We start from the raw sequence: 20350 nt of genomic DNA on the forward strand, positions 1-20350 counted from the left end.
TTCTTTGGGGACACTCAGACATTTACTGCATCTTTTCACGGCCTAAGCACTGAGAACCCAGCAAGAGAGTAAATACCCAGAGGAAGAAGCTCTGGATGAAGAATTCTTTTGTAACTCCTACAGCACCCAGTTCAAAAAGCGTTTATTGAAATAATGGGTTTTTTCAAACAAAGAAGGGCATGGGAACCACTGGTAAGCAATGAGGGAAAGGTCTCGAAGCTCAGTCTTTTTAGAAAATCTTCTCCAGTCTCCTCATCTTTTTCTCCAACAGGTTAAACTCATCTTGCCTAACCTTCCAGACTGCCACGACTGTCCACTCCCTGACACAATGACATATTATCCTAGTGAGAATGGAAAAACCTGTTTCACAATCCCAAATAAAACAACCCTAGAAGTGAGAATATCCAATTCTCTTACATTTTATTTATATGACGTTACTCAACACAGTAATACACTGTCAACAATTTGCAGGTGGGGGGGAAGTACCTCTCAGTCATCTGTCTATGGAATATTCCTGCATGGCACTCTTTCACCAGTTTGAAACTAAGGGAGACCAGCCTCAGAATGTGTGTCTACTTTGGTTAATCAAGAGGCAGCTGTCATGTCAACTAAGACAACAAGCTGTGTCTAACAACAATACACTTTGGAAAAGCTGATTCACTAATAAGATACAACACAAAGGATACCTACTAAAAAATAGCAACGCTTCTTGAAATAAGACTCAAGTTGAAATTTTACAAATGTAAAACAGGAAAATTCTAAATCTATTTCATTTTTCTCACCTGTGTATACGTCACAAGCCTGGAAGAGATCCTGTAGTTCAAGCATCCAAAAAGTAAGATCCAGAGAGGTTCACACCCCCGATTCAAACACCCCACCACTGGCAAATTCAAGTCAAGCCAGGTTTAGAACTCATAGACTCTTTCCAGGCTTCTCTGCCCATGTTACCTCTCAATTTCAGAAATTAACTTTCTGGAAAAAAAAAAGTTTTGTCTGAAAAAAGTAGAGGGGATGAGGAAGGGGAAGACTTAACTATAGTCAGCTATGCCACTAACCAGGTGTGTAAAATTAAGTAAACTATCTCATCTACAGAATAAGGAGACTGAATTCAATTAGCTCTGAAGCCCTGGAGAGCTAGATAGAATACACTCTGATTCGTGAGAGTGGTGTAAGTAATAGCTGTGTATTTAACACAAATTTGACTCAGTCACATTTTTTATACCAAACTTAGTTATAGCTTAGGCAATTTAAAAACAGTATTGTTAACTCAAACCACACCTTTGTTTACCAAAATTTTCATAAATACAAAGAATCTCAAAATTCATTATCTACTATTACCTACATTTTGGCAGGATGTCCTTTAGTACAAAATTAAACTTCAATCTGAAACCTATTTGAATGCATATTTAAATATCCCAAAGAGTTTGGAAAGTTATACATTTCACAGTTATTTTCCATTCAGCATGGCATCCGCTATAGAAACATACTCACATCTTTCGAAATAGAAATCTTCAGAAATAGTCTGCACCAGCATCTTGTCAGAGGAAAGCCTGCATTTGGCTCTGGGCTGCCATTTATTTAGTCAGGCTAACAAGAATGCCCGTGGGGACTGTCAGTTGTCACTGGGCTACCCATACCAGGAATGGGAAAGGCAAAAGGAAAAGGAAAAAAAAACCAGAAGAAACAGAAAAGAACCCGAGAGAGGGCGGGGGTGGGGGGGGGGGGAAAGGAAGGAAATCAAGAGAGTTAAAGAACACGGAAAAACAGAAAGACAGGAGAATAAACAAGGAGAGCAATGGCCTGTCAGTACCCCAGCGTCCACAAGCCTTCGGACAGGCTGCAGACACCTTGGAGCGTTCCTGTCTGTCTGTTTTTCTTTTGTTCTGTTCTGGACAGAAAGTTTGTGCAGAGAGGACATGTTTACTTGTGCCTGCTCCTAGACTCTGTGTCAAGGATTAGGATTCCAACATATGAACAGTAACTCAGAAGGAGCTCCGATCCAAAATACACTAGACTGTTTACTGGGAATGTCCAGGACCTGACATGTTCCTAGTGACTCATCTCTCCAGAGCATGGATCTCTTAACTCCACAAGAGCACCATGATCCAAAAAGATGTTTTAGCAAGTACTATGTATATTTATACAAATGCAACGCGGTGCTTTCAAACAACTGGTGCTATCCAAAGACAACAAGGAAATACAGTCCTCCAAAGGACAGCATTTCCAGTCAGATCCTCAGGATGCCATGGCAGTCGACCTTCAACCACATGGGCCCCTTCCTCAGCAAAGCAGCTGAAACCTCAGACAGAAGGAGCCCGGGATCTCATGCCATCATCACGTCCCCCACACACAAGCAAACGCTCTACAGCTATTATAAGTCATGGTTTCTTTCACAGATGATCACTTTAAAAATCATTTTAAAGCCAATCTGTTGCTAGAAATATTTCTGTTTTTTAGAATTTTAAATGATCTTCTATTATTGAAAAATATGTGTCTTGAAAATATTCTGCAGCTGATATGAAATGACTAAATAGGGTACTGATTCACTAAGCTTATGAAGTCCTTGTTCTAAACTGCTAGTTAGGTGTTAACAAAGATATATATAAGGCACAGAGCAAACTCCTCTGTTCAGTAAAATGAAATTCATAGCAGAAGGAATCTTCAGTTTGAACCCTTTAAAAGTGGGAGCAAACAAGGATTTTGGTACCTTTTTCATGAAAATAGAAGTCTGCAAACACAGTAACTTCATTAGTTAACTAAAAGGCATAAAACAGATCACAGATTTCAAAGATAAAATCTAAAGAAAGGCTATGAATGGCATTTTATTTAAAACACTTTTCACTTGTTGTTATCAGGTACCTGCATTTTTAGTCAATGAGCACGAAGACTGAAAAGTCATCAAAAATTCTATTGGGGCAGAGCCTATAAAAAAGATATTACACAATTTTTAAAAGATAAAAATTAGAAAAAGCTGAAGGAGTATTACTGACACAAGGAGAAAGCCGATGAAGTAAGTGTTGCCAGTATAACTAGCAAAGATTAATCTCTGGAAACATAAAATAGCAAAAAATGATAATTATAGACTTTTAGAAAATGGACTAGGTGCAATGAATGTATGATATATCAATATAAAAGCAGAAAGCACACAGCTGTGAATGACAATGATAAGAAGTCTGATGTAACTGTGAATATTATGAAAAGATTCAGTACTAACAAAAAGTGAAAGTCACTCAGTCCTGTCCAACTCTTTGCAACTGTATAGTCCATGGGATTCTCCAGGCTAGAATACTGGAGTGGGTAGCCATTCCCTTCTCCAGGAGATCTTCCCAACCCAGGAATCGAACCGGGGTCTCCTGCATTGCAGGCACATTCTATACCAACTTTTAATGAGTTGTACCGGAGAAGGCGATGGCACCCCACTCCAGTACTCTTGCCTAGAAAATCCCATGGACGGAGGAGCCTGGTAGGCTGCAGTCCATGGGGTCACGAAGACTCAGACACGACTGAGCGACTTGACTTTCACTTTTCACTTTCATGCATTGGAGAAGGAAATGGCAACCCACTCCAGTGTTCTTGCCTGGAGAATCCCAGGGACAGGGGGAGCCTGGTGGGCTGCCGTCTATGGGGTCGCACAGAGTTGGACACGACTGAAGCGACTTAGCAGCAGCAATGAGTTGTACAATAACTAATAGAAATATTAAGCAAGTTCCCTAGTAGTCCAAATATCACCCCGTGCTTCTATCATGGAAATGAAAGCAGCAGCCGAAGATTCCAGTTGGGGTCAAAAACCTTTCTACAGTGGAGTGTTTGGGTTCAATTTATTTTCGGGTCTTCTGACGTAGATGCATGTATGTCTGGAAAGTATGGAAAAGCACGCCCTTGGGACCCCTCCCTAACTCCCGAAGGAAAGAGGGCCAAACGCACTGCACACAGACTAATTCAAGGAGTCTTGGACTCCCTGATCGTGGAACTCAGAAACAACACCCTACACGAAGGCCAGTCTTGATTAACAGGGCTTTCTTTGTGGCTCAGCTAGTAAAGAATTCACCTACAATGCAGGAGATCTGGGGTTCGGTCCCTGGGTTGGGAAGATTCCCCTGAAGAAGGGAAAGGCTACCCACTCTAGTAAAGAATTCCATGGACTGTACAGTCCATGGGCTCACAAAGAGTCAGACATGACTGAGCGATTTTCACTTTCACTAAGCTAAAGTACTCCTATGAGGGTTTACAGTCCTAACACAATGCGAAAAACTCAATCACAGCCCCTTAGGGCCAGAAACACCTTGCTCCACCAAGCCCTCATTTTACAGGTGAGCGGCCTGTGGCACAAACTTGGACACTCTGAAGGTTCTGTATGAGTGAGAAATAGAAGCCAGTGGAAAGAATACAGAGCCCCAAGCACAGGATCCAAAGAGGCAGGTACCCACTGATCATTATTAGGTATTAACACTATTCTAACCTCAATACTGGAGAAGGAAATGGCAACCCACTCCACTATACTTGCCTAGAAAATCCCGTGGACCGAGGAGCCTGGTGGGCTGCTGTCCATAGGGTCGCACAGAGTCGGACACGACTGAAGCGATTTAACAGCAACAGCAGCAACCTCAATACTCTTTCCACCAAACTTAAATACGATCAGTCACAGCACAGAAAAGAGAACTAGAAGGAAAAGGAAGAAAGATGTGGAGGTAGGATCATAAAGGACATCCACAGGGGGCTTTGGCTGACCAGAAGCCAGCTGCCTGGCTGTCAGAGAAACAGAAATGTCAGAAGCTGAAAGACAGGACCCTCAAGAGATGTGGGAGGACAATGATGCATGCTGCCAAGAGCTAGTGTGTTAAGTGTGTTCACTCTCTAAAGCATAGGAAGCTTTTCAAAGGTACTGAGGGTGGAGGCGGAGAAGGGGGGACAAACTAAGAAAGATGGAGAGTGGGATCACACAGCAGTACCTTCCTCTCCTCTGGTTGCTCAATGAAAACTGGCCCATGGGCATTCTTATCACTTGAAGACTGCCAAGCCCAGCCTCAAACTGTCAAGTCTAAAGAATCCAAAACTATCTCACAGATTTTGTTACAAAGATTCTATCAGATATTTCAGTCTAGAAATGTCTGCAGATCTGAGTAGCAAATCACATGGAGTTCTTTTCAAAGTAATCAGCAGTAGATCAAAAGTTAAGGTAGCATCCATGAAATACAGTCTGAGACCAACTATATGGATGCTAAATCAACTCTAAGATTTAATGTTCAACCATTGTATAAAAGAAGTTAGAAAATAAAAGAATTTTGAGATAAAATTTAAAACTGATAGATGTGAAAAGCAAGGGAGACTTCGTGGCCTCAGCCCAGCTCTGCGGCCTCTGCTACACAAATGATTTGTTTCCTAATCCATAAAACACACCCATAATAAGCACTGCAAGTGCCTTCCAGGAATTTGATTTAAACTAGTTAACGATCATAAAGCAATCTAAAAGTGTAAGCACTGCATGAATTCTGGGCATAACTTTGGAAAGGCATTTGATGTAAGTCAAGTAATAGCATCTGGTGATTAATTTGAAGGATTCACCGGAAATGAAAACTCATTAATTTATTTTTCTAACAAAAGAAGCCTGTGCTATTAACTAGTCTTGACATACCTACACACAGGTTTAGAACACTTAATACTTAAAACCTTTCATTTTTATCCTCCCATTCCTTACTCTTCACCTGTTTCTTTTCTATTTCCTTGCTTTCAGATAAGACTGTGTGTGCGCAAAGTCACTTCAGTTGTGTCCAACTCTTTGCAACCCTATGGACTATAGCCTGCCAGGCTCCTCTGTCCCCATGGGGATTCTCCAGGCAATAATACTGAAGTGGGTTGCCATTCCCTCCTCCAAATCTTCCCAACCCAGGGATCGAACCCAGGTCTCCTACATTACAGGCAGATTCCTCTGTCCAGGAGCCTGGGATTTCCCAGTTAAGAATACTGAAGTGGGTTGCCATTTCCTCCTCTAGGGGGATCTTCCTGACCCAGGAAGCGAACCCTTAGGTCTCTCAGGTCTCCTGCATTGGCAGGCGAGTTCTTTACCACTAGTGCCACCTGGGAATTCCCCCAAAAATCTTACTATGCTTTCTTTTCCAATAAATTCACTCATATTAAAATGCATTGTCTCCATTTCTAAAATACATCTACAATTATTTGCATATTCCTTTTCTCACAATGGTCATTGTTATTTCACCTAAACTACTAAAACAGCCTCCGAGCTGGTCTCCCTGCCCACTGTCAATCCATTTCTCAGAGACAGCAGCTTGAATGATCTTTTTCAAATAAATGTCGTATCTCTGAAAAAAAAAATAAAATAAAATGCACTGTCAAATCTCACTTCTGGTCACCTCAACCTTGAGTCCATCTGACTCTTGGCACTCAGGAATCTAATCTGGAATGCTTCCACAGCACCACCTGTTCGACTGCCCTGGCATCTCCATGACCCAACGACCCAACCCCTCCTCCTAAGTCCACCTCCTTTTTCACCTCCTCCCCCTCACCCCAGCCTGGCAAAATAAACATATATTCTGCATAAGAACAGTGTGGTTGCTCTGCAAGAGCTGCTTTAAGAAGTCTCCTGGTATCTCCACTGCCTTCCTAGAGATTCCAGCCCCAAAGCCCCTTCACTGAGAAACTACAGAGCCTCCACTGTTCCCCAAAGTCCACAAAATAGGGAATGGCCATGCCCTGGCTTACTCTTCATCTCCCAATGGGAACCTCATTCCTGTAACTAGGAGTCTCCTATGAGGCAGTTACTTTCAGAGGACGATCCCCATTTAACATTATCAGAACCCATTATGGACCCATGCTGCTGCTGCTAAGTCACTTCAGTCGTGTCCGACTCTGTGTGACCCCATAGATGGCAGCCCACCAGGCTATCCCACCCCTGGGATTCTCTAGGCAAGAACACTGGAGTGGGTTGCCATTTCCTTCTCCAATGCATGAAAGTGAAAAGTGAAATGAAGTTGCTCAGTCGTGTCCGACTCTTAGCGACCTCATGGACCGCAGCCTACTAGGCTCCTCCATCCATGGGATTTTCCAGGCAAGAGTACTGGAGTGGGGTGCCATTGCCTTCTCTGTTATGGACCCATAGACTGGCTTTAATTAAGAAAAGACCTACATCTCAATAAACAAATAAATAAAATAAAACACATTTATTTAGTGAGTTCTGACAATTATCTAATGTGCTACATCTTGCCCTATAGATGTGTATTAAGAGGCACTTGGTTAGATTTGATACCCAAACATTCATTCAGGTTAAGGGAGCAGCAAGCAGTTTTGTCATTTAATAGCATCAGTAACATTTCAACATATTTTACATAGAGACTTCTACTATTGGGTAAGAACTCCAATCTGAGTTTTAATGGACTCTGAATTTTTGCAAACTATATGAGATTCTGAAGAAACTCTCATTCAAAATTAATTTAATCCATTTAAAACGTTGAAACCTCAGTTTTCCATACAGCAATCTTTAAATGAAATAATGTTGCAGAAATCAAAGGGTAGGTGTTACAGCTTGAAGAAGAGGGAACAGGCATATAATCATGGAACTTTAGAAGAGATGACCAAATCCAGTGGTTCTCAAAACGCAGTCCTTTGACCAGCAACATCAGCATCACCTGGGAACTTTTAAGAAACTCGGACTATCAGGCCCGCCCTAGACCTAATGAGTCAGAAACTGTGAAGTGGGGTCCACCAACCTGAGTTTTAACAATCCCTCAATGAAGTATCGGAGAAGGCAATGGCACCCCACTCCAGTACTCTTGCCTGGAAAATCCCATGGACGGAGGAGCCTGGTAGGCGGCAGTCCATGGGGTCGCGAAGAGTCGGGAACGACTGAGCGACTTCACTTTCACTTTTTACTCTCATGCATTGGAGAAGGAAATGGCAACCCACTCCAGTATTCTTGACTGGAGAATCCCAGGGACAGAGGAGCCTAGTGGGCTGCCGTCTATGGGGTCGCACAGAGTCGGACACGACTGAAGCGACTTAGCAGCAGCAGCAGCAGCTATGAGTCTACATACACTAAAGTTCGAGAACCACTGACCCAATCCCACCACTCCACTGAAGAGAAAAGAAATGTGGCTAGCAACTTCCTTCAATTCTTATACCAAGTTAGCGACCAAGGTCACTGAAGAAAATTCTCAATAAATCTTCAAAACGATTCTTAAGCTATTACATCTACATCTAAATAGTCACACAGGATCTTCTAAGCTGACCAGGTCTTGATCTACTGCAAGTGTAATTCTTGTATCATTGCTTTAAACTTGTGGTGGTGGTGGTGTAGTTGCTAAGTTGTGTCAGAATCTTTGCAACCCCGTGGACTGTAGCCCCCCAGCCTCCTCTGTCTATGGAGTTTATCTCCAAGCAAGAACACTGGAGTAGGTTGCCATTTCCTTCTCCAGGGGAGCTTTCCCACCCAGGGATTGAACCTGGGTCTCCTGCATTGCAGGCAGATTCTTTACTAACTGAGCCAATACTTAGGCAGACATGAATTTTTTGGTCATGGGCAATTCACATTTAATACCTAAGGGAAAAAAAAAGACTTCACATTATTGACCTGTCCATAAAATCAACAACTCAAATCTCATAGGCTTTCTTGTTTGGTCAAGTGGGTTAACTTTTATTACTGACAGCAGCAGTGGATTTTGTCTTGCAATCATTGTGTTTTGGTTCAGGTTTGAGGGCAACAGCAGAAATTTATGGGGACTCATGGCTGATGGTTTGTTTTTGATTTGGGGGCTCCCCACCATTACCACCAAAGATATTTACACACCAAGGACATTTGAAAAGCAGTCATAAAGGACTAAGAGACCAGAAACTGCTGAAAGATCCCCCTCAAAAAACTTCACGTTTTATCTTGGAACGTAGCATATGATTTTCTTTAGAAAACAGATTTCTGTTTTCAATTATATTTTACTTACCCTGGTTTAAAATTAGTTTTCAGGCTTTCCTGGTGGCTCAGTGGTAAAGAATCCGCCTGCCAATGTGGGAGACCTGGGTTTGATCCCTGCTCTGGGAAGATCCCACATGCCAGGGAGCAACTAAGCCCACCCCCCAGCCCCCCACACCACAACTGTTGAGCCTGTGCTCTAGAGCCCACGAGCCACAACTACAGAAGCCCCGAGCCCTAAGCCTGTTCTCTGCAGCAAGAGAAACCACAGGGATGAGAAGCCTGTGCACCACAACTAGAGAGTGGCCCCCACTTGCCGCAACCAGACAAAAGCCTGCGCAGGACGAAGACCCAGCACACCCCAAAATAAATACATTTTAAAAAACAGTTTTCATGTGTGCGACACACAGAAGCAGAATGACAGGAAGCTAGTCTGTGTCTCCTAGGAATGAGGACAGGGCTATAATTCAGCCACACGGAAGACCACAAGCTAGGTAAGTCTGATGCACAGCATCAAGAGCAGACTACATCGTCTTCTACAAGTACCAGACCACATATGGGGCTGCATCACCAACCCACCAATACAGCATCAACCACGTGAAAAGAGAGCTACGATTTCAGCCTTAGGGCTCTCGCTCTAAACAGATGTTTGATGTATCTCATACCTTTTCATATAAATATTTTAAAATCTGGTAGTGGTTATCTGCACAACTAAACATCTGTTTCTATTTACATTTTAAAATATTTTCTTTTGAGAAGTTTATAACTTGGGTGTTAGGATTATCACAGAGATTTAGAAGTTTAAGAGAAACGTTTCCATTCCTGTTTCTCAGATAGAAGCTGTTTTCTCAATGTCATGCCATATGAGAGATATTTTCAGTCCTCTTTTCAGACTCTATTAACATCTATAATTACCTTCGATTTCACAAACCATATTTCCTAACTAACATGGCTCAGTGCATGACTCATTCTTTGAGGAAGAATCAGAACAAGTGTGCAAAGCAATAGAAACAACTACCTCAATTTGACTTCCAATGCCCTCCCTGTGACCTGAACACCCAAGCTTTTTTGTGACTTTATTTTTCAATCTGTCATCAAATAAGGGTAATAATTCTTGCTATGTATCCTGCTACAGGAAAAGGAATCAAAGTCACTGAACTAAGGATAATGTCCCTGGAGAGACCACATTCATTCCTTGGAAGAACTCTAAGTTACAGGGCAGTCACTGAGTCTCAGCCTCCTCTGTAGCTCCACGACATACCCTCTGAGGCTACATTCAGGGGGTGAAATTATCTGAGCGTTCTTCCCTTCATGAAATGTTTCTGGGCACTTGCCACGTGTGAGGCATCATGCAAGGACACTGGGGAAATAATGGCCAGCGAGACCAACACAGAGCCTGCTCTTCACAGTACATCTAAGGAAGTACTGGTTAAGCTCATGGGACTTCCAATCAGTGTATACACCAAGGATTCAAATCCATTTGATGTTCTAAATAATTACTCAAAACCATAATGACCCATAATCACTCCACTCTGCTCCTGAAAATGGGAGATCACGTGAACTCCATGAAAAGCCCACAGACCACAGACAGATGCTCAACAATATGGAGGCCTCACGCAGGTTAAAAATATCTTGGAAACACCTTATGACCTATGAATGGGAAGCACAGTGTTATGCGCTATAAAATGAATCAAGATTTTTCTTTTAAAGGCAGAAAACTGTAAGTTAACATTTACCTATCAAACACTAGACTCAAACATAAGCAAATCCTCTGTAACTGTCCAATGCAGCAGCCACCATCCACTTGTGGCTATTTTTAAATCAATGAGAACTTTAGTTCCTATGTCACACTGCTGCTACTGCTGCTGCTAAGTCGCTTCAGTCATGTCCGACTCTGTGCGACCCCATAGACGGCAGCCCACCAGGCTCCCCCGTCCCTGGGATTCTCCAGGCAAGAACACTGGAGTGGGTTGCCATTTCCTTCTCCAATGCATGAAAGTGAAAAATGAAAGTGAAGTCGCTCAGTCATGTCTGACTCTAGCAACCCCATGGACTGCAGCCTACCAGGCTCCTCCGTCTATGGGATTTTCCAGGCAAAAGTACTTGAGTGGGGTGCCATCGCCTTCTCCGCTATGTCACACTAGACACACTGAAAGTGGCTCACTAGCCTCAAGTGCTTAGTGACTATCACTTCTAAGTCATCATAAATATATCATTATAAATCATTCCTATCATTCTGGAAAGCTCTATGGGACAGTGCTACTCTACAAACACCTCTGTAATATTAAATCTGAAAGTTACAGTGTAATGAAATGTGATGATGTATCTGTACTCAGCTACGATACACAGAAGTTTGTTCATCAATAATATAGTGCCATTTCTTCCTTCCTTAGTAAGTCGAAAAATGGTAATATTGAACATCTCTCCCAGAGCTCACAAGTAAACACTTGGTAAATTGAGGATGCAATTGGGAAACAAGTGAAAAGCTGAGTACATTTAGTCCTGTCTTTCCTACTCCTTTTACTGGAATATGTTGGTGGTACCCTGTATTCTCTGATCAAAGATGCATGGTTTCAGCTTAGCAGCAGAAGTGAGGACAGTAAAGAATGAAGATGAGTGATCAACCCAAATAATGCAACTCAAATTCAATTTAGACTGACGTAATAAACGTGGGTGCCTGTAGTGTGCCAGTAGTACACAAATCACCACCATTTCAACCTTTTATCAGGTCAATTTAGTAGAGGTGTCCAACATATAAACAAAAACAATATATGTTGTGAAAAAATGCACTCAGACACATCTGTGCAAGGAATGGAGGTGACACAGCAGGATGTTTCCAAACACCTTTCAGGAAGAAACTGGGGCTTCCCTGGTGACTCAGACAATAAAGAATCTGCCTGCAATGTGGGAGCCCTGTGTTCGATCCCTGGGTCAGAAAAGTCCCCTGGAGAAGGGAATGGCTACCAACTCCCCTATTTTTGTCTGGAAAATTTCATGAACAGAAGAGCCTGGCAGGCCCCAGTTCAGGGGGTCGCAAAGAGTCGGAGATGACTGAGTGACTAATATTTTCACTTTCATGAGAAATTAAGAGTAATGTCCTAAAGGAGGTACCCTAGAAGCAGAAGGCAGAGCTGTCCACAGGAACCACAAGTGGTTTGACAATGCTGGATTACAGTATCTTTGGTGGTCAACGAGGATGAGGATGACAAGGGAGGCAGGGAGATGGGGTTAGAGAGCTATTTCCATGCCAAAAATAGCTTACACTCAGTTATATCAGGCTTGCCCTAGTGGTTATGTCTGTCTATAAGCTTCCCTAACCAAAACTGCAAGCCACATGAAAACCAGTCTCCAAAACTTGGTAAGTAATTTGCCTACATCTGCCATACAGCTAACAGTATTAGAAAGCAATCATTAGTAGGAATACAAAGACATTTCTTTATGACGCAGTACCACTAACAAATGTGTATTGGTCACAAAAACATTGTAATTAGAACCCTCTGTTTCTAAGGATAAAACCTCTATTTCCTGTGAGTTTTATTTCTAATATCCTTAGAGAATGTATCAAGGAACATTCAATTTTCAAAATTCAATTTTCAAAACAAATAGATTACTTCCACATCTAAATATTCCCACTAAGAGTTTATCCGACAGAAGAAAATGAAATAAATCAGAGAAGAGGATACAGAAACAACACTTCTGTACTCCAGACCAGAGTAGCTGTGTGTTTTTTTTTTTCCCTCCTAAATTTTCAGGGCAAAACTTCTGCTACTCCGTATACTAACTACCTTGCACATTCTGCTACAAGCAGCCAATGACCAACAAAATTATATCGTGTCCAGCAACCTAAAGGACTTCTGTGAATGCTTGCATAAATCCTGGGGAATTATCTGCATCTTCTAGACTCTTCACTTCACCTTACACGTATGTTCAAGTCTCAAAACAACTTCCATGGAATCAGTTCTCTCCAAATTACTGGGATCCCTTCTTCAAAGAAACTTAGGGAAAATGTTAGTAGCCTATACAGGTCTCAACGAATTCACCAGGTGATTCTTCTCCCTTTCATACAAGCAAAAATTTGCAAATATATATATATATATATATATATATATATATATATATATATATATGTGCTGCTAAGTCACTTCAGTCGTGTCTGACTCTGTTCAACCCCATAGACGGCAGCCCACTAGGCTCCCCCGTCCCTGGGATTCTCCAGGCAAGAACACTGGAGTGGGTTGCCATTTCCTTCTCCAATGCATGAAAGTGAAAAGTGAAAGTGAAGTCGCTCAGTCCTGTCTGACTCTTAGCGACCCCATGGACTGCAGCCTACTAGGCTCCTCCATCCATGGGATTTTCCAGGCAAGAGTACTGGAGTGGGGTGCCATTGCCTTCCTATATATACACACACACACACACACATATATATAAATTGGCTGGTCCTTAGGCAAACACAAAACTATTCCTATTCGCACAAACACATGCCATTTAGGTAAAGGTAGATTTCCAAAGTAACATACGTAATAACTGAAAGACTGGGTTTTTAAATCAGCTTGCTTGGGTTCTAGTTATGGATCGTCACTGACCAACTCTTACTCCCTCCTGAGCTTCCACTCTGTCACCTGTAAAATGGGGGTAACAATGTTTCATCAAGAATGTCAGGGCACCCCAGCATATAGCTACCAGCCATCTACTGACAGATCAACACCTGTTGGCTACTTCAGCTATTTCGTCCCTAAATACGGATGGTTTCACAGCTATCTATTCCAGCCAGCTAGTTCTGTAAGCTCTCAACCTTCCTCGGTTATCAAAAACACTTACGGAGGTTTAAACACACACACACACACACACACACACACACACGTTCAGCCCTATTTGGATTTGGGTTCAACTGGTCTAGGATTGAGCCGGGCATCAGAATTCTTTCTAAGCCGGTCCAGTTATACTTACAACGTGCAGTCTGGATTAAGAGCCACAGATAGGTCTCTATATGCCCACAGAGACTCACGCCTGCAGAGTCTGTTGATTTCCAACTGAAACAGCGCAGGCGGGCCCCCAGCCCGGATAGAGCAGGCTCGCCTGGATGCTGCGACGACGAACTCCAAAGTGCGGTGGGATTTACACCCACGCCCGCACACCGCTCACGAGGACCAACTCCCACGAACTCCACCAGGTGGGGCCTGGACACCCGGCGCGGTCGGGATCTGTCTGGGGCACACGCCCCCTCGCCCCTTCGGCGACAGCACCCCTCGGGCGCCCGGCCCTCCGGACGCGTGCGTCACCGCGCCCCAGCCCCCTCCCGCCCCCGGCACGTGACTCGACACGCGCCAGCTGCACGAGGGCTCCATCAAAACAAAAACAGAGGGCCGGCCGGCCTGGCGGCGGGGAACGCGCGGGGGCGGCGGGCGCGCCCCCGCTGCCGCTACCGCGCCTCCGCTGCCCCGAGCGCCGCCAAGGCCGCGCGCCCCGACCGGCCGGGGGCGGGAGGGCAGAGGGCACCACCCTGTTTACAGCCCTCGCTCCGGGCCGGGGGCCCCGCCCGGAAACGGTCTCTCGGGAAAGGGCCCTGGCGTGCGCACCCACTCGCGGCCCGGACGTCGGCGCTGGCGTGGGAGGCTCGGGCAGCCGCTCGGAATAAAGCCGCGTCGCCACGGAGCTGGGGCCCCGGGCCCGCGCGAGTCTCCGCTCCTCCTCAGCGCGCCGCCCACGGCTGCTTCGTGTCAGCCCCCGTCACGACTCTGCTACGCACTTCACCCCCCAGCTCTCGGCTCCGGCGCTTCCGCAGACCCTCCTCACGTGGCCGCCTCCTCCCGGCCCTCCGTACTCCCCGGCGACCGGGCTGCGGACCCTCCCGCACTTCGGGACCCTGCGCTGCTCCTACCCCGGGGAGGGGGTACATCGCTCATCTCGGACCTCCCCCGCCTCCACAACCATCTTCTGCCCCGGGAGGGAGGGTAGGGTGGCCATGAGCTGTCAGAAGCCCAGTTTTCCACATGACGAACCTCATCTTCACCCTTACACATCCCTACTCCCCCTTCAGCCTAGCTTCGAGATGAATCAAGATATTTAAAGCGGGGTGGGGAGGTGTTGTCTTCATTTTTCTCCCTGGTTGCAAAAAAAAAAAAAAGAAAACGCAGCTCTACCGATCTGCTCGCTTTTAAGACTCCCCACGTCGTCCCGTCAAATGCAACTTACAAAATAGAAATGCCCACCACACACCTGCTACGCCACCCACCCTCTCGGAACCTGGAGACCCACCCAGCTCGCCTTCTAGAACCTGCGCCTGGGGTAGGGTGGGAGCGGTGCCGTCCGGTTCCCTAAAGTAAGAGGGAGTGAGACGGGGATCAGGCACCCCCCCCAGCCCCGCCCAAGAGCGCGATCCTCCGGTCCCCCAACTCGAGAGCGCAGCAGGGCATCCTCCGTCCCTCCCGGTGGAACGAGGAAGGTAGCCGACGGCCTGGATGCCGGGGGGTGCTGTTTTTCCCCTTTAGAACGCAGACGCCGCGTCCTCTGTGGGCACCCCCACCCCCGTCGCCTTATTTCTGGTGGTCAGCAGAGGTGGGGTGGGGGGAAGACAGGACCAAGTACTCTCGAGGTTCCGGGATGTGACTCTCCGCGGAGTGAAGAGGTGGAATCTCGAAATGGAAACAGTCTTCCCCCCTCCCTCCCCTCCTCCTCCTCCTCTTCTGTTTACCTCAAGTTTGAATTTTATCTGCGCAACATTAGCTGGAATGCGGACATTGAAAACACACACACACACACACACATATACACACACACACACACTCTCTCTCTCAACCCGGCAGCAGCTCCGGAGGAGCCATGTGGCATCAAGCCACCTCAAAGGGGAAAAAAGTGCTCTTAGCAACACAAACATGGCGAAATCGCCTCGGCATTCCCGGCTAACGCCACCACCCCTACCTTTCCTCGCCCGGCTCGCCAACATCCCGGCCGGGACCTGCGGGCCCTTCCAGGGGGAGGCGAGGGGCCCCCGGGGAGTCCCAGGGTGGGACCGCGGGGCGTGCGAAAGAGGAAATAACCGGAGTCCACAGTGGAAATGTTTCTGCTGGACCATCGAGCCCGCCGCCTCGCAGCAGTGAGGGGATGCCTCTTTTCATCTCGAGAGGTCCAAACGGAGAACAAAATTCCCATCCCGAAGTCCTGCTGGGCCGGCTTTCCCCACCCTCCAGAACTTACCTTGGGGCTGAACACACGCTGCCGCTTTAATCCCTTTCTCTTTCCTTCCTGCGGAGCGAGACGCAAGGGGGAAAACGATGCGCATGTATATTTGTAGAGCACAGTCTTCTAGAATTCCCCTTTGATCATCTGGAGGAGCGATGGAGGCTTCGGAGACAGGTGCAGTGCTGGCCGAGGCTGCCGGCTAAAGTTGTTCTCTTGGCTGTGGGCGGCGGGGGTCCCCCGGCCGGGGCTGGGCACCGGGTCTCCCTTCCCCCGCGCCGGCGTCGCCCACTTCCCGCGGGGAGCTGCTGCGTGCGGCTCGGCTGCAGGGGAGGTGGCGTAGTTTCTCTTCCTCCCACCTCTTCTCACTCACTTGTTTTTGTAGCCGTGGGCTCCCCTAATGCTTTCCTCTCCACAATGTTGTTTCATTATATCATGTCCATCATGTGACACCGGAGAGGCCTCTCTATGGAAACTTAAAGGGCCTCCCACGTGACTGCAGCAGCAACAACAGCAGCGGCAGAACTGGCGGCGGCGGCCGCAGCCGTTCGTACCACCACCACCACCCACCGAGAGCCCCTCGCAGCATCCCGGAGGGGCTCCTGGCGCTGCAGAAGCCCAGATAAGCGAGCCACAGCATCCGGGAGCTGTGGCGTCTGTGCGTGCGTGTAGCCTTTGCTCATTACATAGGAAACCGAACAGAAGGAGCGTCCTTAAATCCTTTCCTACAGTCACAAAACCCACGCTCTGTTAAAATGACATTTCGTGGCTCCTACTTTATTTTCCCCTAGAGCAATGAGTTTTCTATCAGGTCTGATTAAATTTTACCGAGGCAAAAGGAAGAACCGGACTTGTCCCTCTGCGAGTTCAGCCAGTTCTTGGGTGGCTCAGAAATGACAAAACAATAATAACAGAAATAGAATCAGGCATTTGATACATAATTACCATCGTACCAGCTTTAAAGCTTTTCTGGAATCAACATTCCTCCGATAACTGTGTTGATGATGCTTGCAGGAGGCAAATGCAATGCAGTTTTTCTCTTCCGCAGCTATATTAGGACTTTGTTGCTGACAACAGTAAAAACTTGTTTGTGTCAGGAAGTGAGGTACGACGATATGACCTGGAAGGTACAGACAAAACCAAAGTGGCAGCTTTTGCATTACTTTTCTGACCACATTCTTTCAAATAGAAGCAGCTGATCTTCTGTAAAATGCGTAGTGTGTTTGGTGGGAAATCAAATAATCAGAAAAACACATTTCCCCCGTAATCATAGTGGACGTGCTAGACGCTAGAAATTACCTATAGATTTATATACATGTTTCTATACAGAGAAAAAGTCTGTGCCTTTATATGATATTTTGAACCAATAACTTTGTCATCATTTCTAGCATTTAACTGAAGCATTTAACAGACACTTTGAAAGACTTAAGTCCAGTTATGTGTGAATCCATACCATCAGTTTTTAGAGCCTTCCGTGTTATTGAATCACAACCCCCAATCCTAAATCTCTGCCTTAAAGATTGCATGGATCATAGGATTTTATCCTGTAAATCCAAGCTAAACGGCTCTTTTGATGTTTTAGTTCATGCTTTTCAATTTATAAGGAAAACTCCCTGTTGGATTGGCAGCATTATGAAAAACTTCATAGGAAACTGAAGAGTGGGGCGGAAGATCATGTTTTCTTTGCCTTGACTGTATCTCTTTCCACCTCATCAGTTTCCCTCTGATTATCAGCCATGATGCATGATCTCCACTACATCCCTTCTGATTCCTTAATATGTCCCTCAATATTTACCTTACCATCTAACGCCTAATTCTCACATCCCTTTCCCCTTTCCTGTTTTTGCCTCCCAATTCACCATGTGCTGCCTAGATACTTAGCTCAGGCCTCCCCAAATTCTCCCTCCCAGTCCTCCTTCCAAAGCAGGTCCCCTCCCCTTCCCAGCTCGGTCTCCCTTCTCTGCAACTCTACCTCCTTACCTTTCTTTGACCTCCTTTATTCTCCTTCACAGTCTGGCCCTCGACTTCTCGGCCTCTTCTTCCCCTTCTTCCCCTGCCTCAATTGGGGTCTCCTTCACACCCTTCTCTTTGGTCCCATCCCTTCTGACGCCGAACCCCCAGCTTTCCTCACGGGCTTGGCCTGGTCGGCTTGAGCCTGATTTTGTTCCCATGCCCCTGGGCTGGGAAAAGAGTGTGTGGTGCAAAGCGGGGGCAAGCATCCCCCTCGGTGGTGGCCCCTGCCTGGTTCCCCCTCCGCCCCTCCCGAGTCCCGGTTGCGGCGCTTCCTGGGCGGATGGTTGGGACTTGCTGCGGCAGCTGCGGTTCTGCTGTGTCATGCAAGAAGGAGGCGGCGGCGGCGGCGGCCGGAGCTGGAGGGGGAGGAGGGGAGGAACCTGATCTCTCCGGTAGCGAAGGGCTGGAGGCAAACACCGAGTTCCCCCAGAGCCGCCCGGGAGCAGGGAGGGCTCCGCCACCCCGGGGGGCCCTCCCCGCGGGGCAGATGGTAAGTGGGGCGGCGCAGGTGGTCGCCTTGGGAAGGGAGCGTGCAGGGGGTTAGGTGGGGAGGCGGGGAGAACTAGGAATCACCCTGGCCAAACTGAAGGAGCCCAGTCCCCAGCTGAAAGGGACCCAGGCCACAATAAGGATGACCAGAGGCAATAGTTACCGTTCGAATAACGGCCCGCAGGTGACCCAGGCTACACAGAGGAGTAGTACATCCTGAACCAAGGACCGAGCTAGAGGCAATGTTTCAGAGTTAGAAAACCATCATCCCATCAGCCCTGGCGCTTTAGGGTACAGCTGAGTGGCAGAAGTCGACATACACCCTATTCCTATAGCCTGGCTGAGCTTTATGGGTTGCCTTGTTTAAAACTAGGAAAGGGTATGGAAACCTGCCCAACCTCACTTTAGCCACAGACATAATGCTCTTGGCCAGTGGCCTTGGACAAACAGCCTCTGGTGCAATTAAACAATCAATAGGAAAAATAGCTTCTTTCCCTTCGCCACCCTCCTTTCCCAAGCAGCTTCAACCAGGGTAGTTTATGCTGTTTAAAGGAGAAAAAAAACTACGCCGTGCGGTTTCCCTCCCCCACTTACCCTCTGTCAGCCTCAGTCCTGCCACACAAACTGCCCACCCCAGTTTCAGACTATGATTTACATTCGATGAGGGGACTGTCTTAAAGCCTGAAGAATTTTCACCTCTGCTGCCCTTCACTGGGAGGGGATTCAGAAGTAGAACTAAAAGCAGTGAACATGGGGACATGGGGACAGGCTGGGTATGTAGGAAAATTGCTTCTTTTACCTGAGTGCAGTTCTCAGAACAACTTAACATAAACACACATATATATTATATATATACATATATATGTATATATATTATTCTTGTCCATTTTGCTCCTGGAAATCAAAGCACTTTCTGCAACATCATTTTTTTTTTTTTTAATGTCAGTCATACATTAGCAGTAAGGGGTTGGCGGGATTAACTGAAAGGCTAATGACTGTCTCAGAAGCACATGCTGTTGCTAGGGAACTCAAGCTCGTCCTGCTTTCTAATCACTCGTATGTTATGTGGAAATCAAACTTCTCAGGGTGTTATTAAAATGAATGGCATCTGGTTAAAGGAGTTCTCGCTTGTGTTGTAGCATCCTGAATTATTATCGACTCCCTCACACCCACATATCTTGTTTTCCTAATTTGATTTCTGTGTGTGCGTCACTACCAGGGGCAGCAGACTAGACCAGTCAGGTTCACTTCCTGTTTCTCAGAACTGGTTTATATTTGGTCTCGTAGCTTTAGCTGGTAAAATATTATCAAACTGATACTCTTGGAAAGAAATCTGTGATTGCCGTGAAAACCAATTATCCCAATTAAATTCTAATTCCCATAGAAAATGTCATAATTTGAGGAATAAGGTATACTGCCAGTTGCCATTTGAGAAAACCGTTCTTGAAATGTAAAGCCTAGAAAAACCCATCAGCTTTATTTCTTTTACCCAGAATCTTCATTCCTCAGCATTAGAACTAAAACAAACTCAATTTGAGGGCAGATTTAAGTGTGATATTTCTAAAATAAAGCTCAAAAAAAAAATACACACTGGAGCTGGGGAAATCATTTAGACTAAATAAGGCATAGAACTGAATAGAATCCAGGCCCCAGAAGTACAAATAAGCTTGAGTTAGCGTTGGGGCACTCAGAGAACAGAGTGTGATTACAAGGCTACAGTACAAATAGAAGCCCATCTCTCTGTACTAATTGTCTCTT

At 45.9% G+C, this 20350-nt stretch overlaps 1 protein-coding gene and 1 long non-coding RNA gene across 3 annotated transcripts in view; one reads left to right on the forward strand and one right to left on the reverse strand.

The window, feature by feature from the left end:
* Positions 1 to 18790, reverse strand: part of LOC129659507 (uncharacterized) — a 78453-nt gene extending 59663 nt beyond the window's left edge. For both annotated transcript variants that reach the window (XR_008718096.1, XR_008718097.1), the window contains exons 1-3: positions 18756 to 18790; positions 18071 to 18459; positions 16109 to 17210 (exon numbers count right to left, since the gene is read on the reverse strand). This is a non-coding gene — a long non-coding RNA (uncharacterized LOC129659507). The remainder of the gene's footprint in view (positions 1 to 16108; positions 17211 to 18070; positions 18460 to 18755) is intronic.
* MKLN1 (muskelin 1) overlaps positions 18471 to 20350 on the forward strand; it is a 381880-nt gene continuing 380000 nt past the window's right edge. The window contains exon 1 of the mRNA XM_055590941.1: positions 18471 to 18593. The gene's annotated coding sequence lies outside the window, so the exon portion shown is untranslated. The remainder of the gene's footprint in view (positions 18594 to 20350) is intronic.

Source organism: Bubalus kerabau, chromosome 8 (assembly GCF_029407905.1).
Source record: "Bubalus kerabau isolate K-KA32 ecotype Philippines breed swamp buffalo chromosome 8, PCC_UOA_SB_1v2, whole genome shotgun sequence".
In the NCBI taxonomy this organism is placed as follows: Eukaryota; Metazoa; Chordata; class Mammalia; order Artiodactyla; family Bovidae; genus Bubalus; species Bubalus kerabau.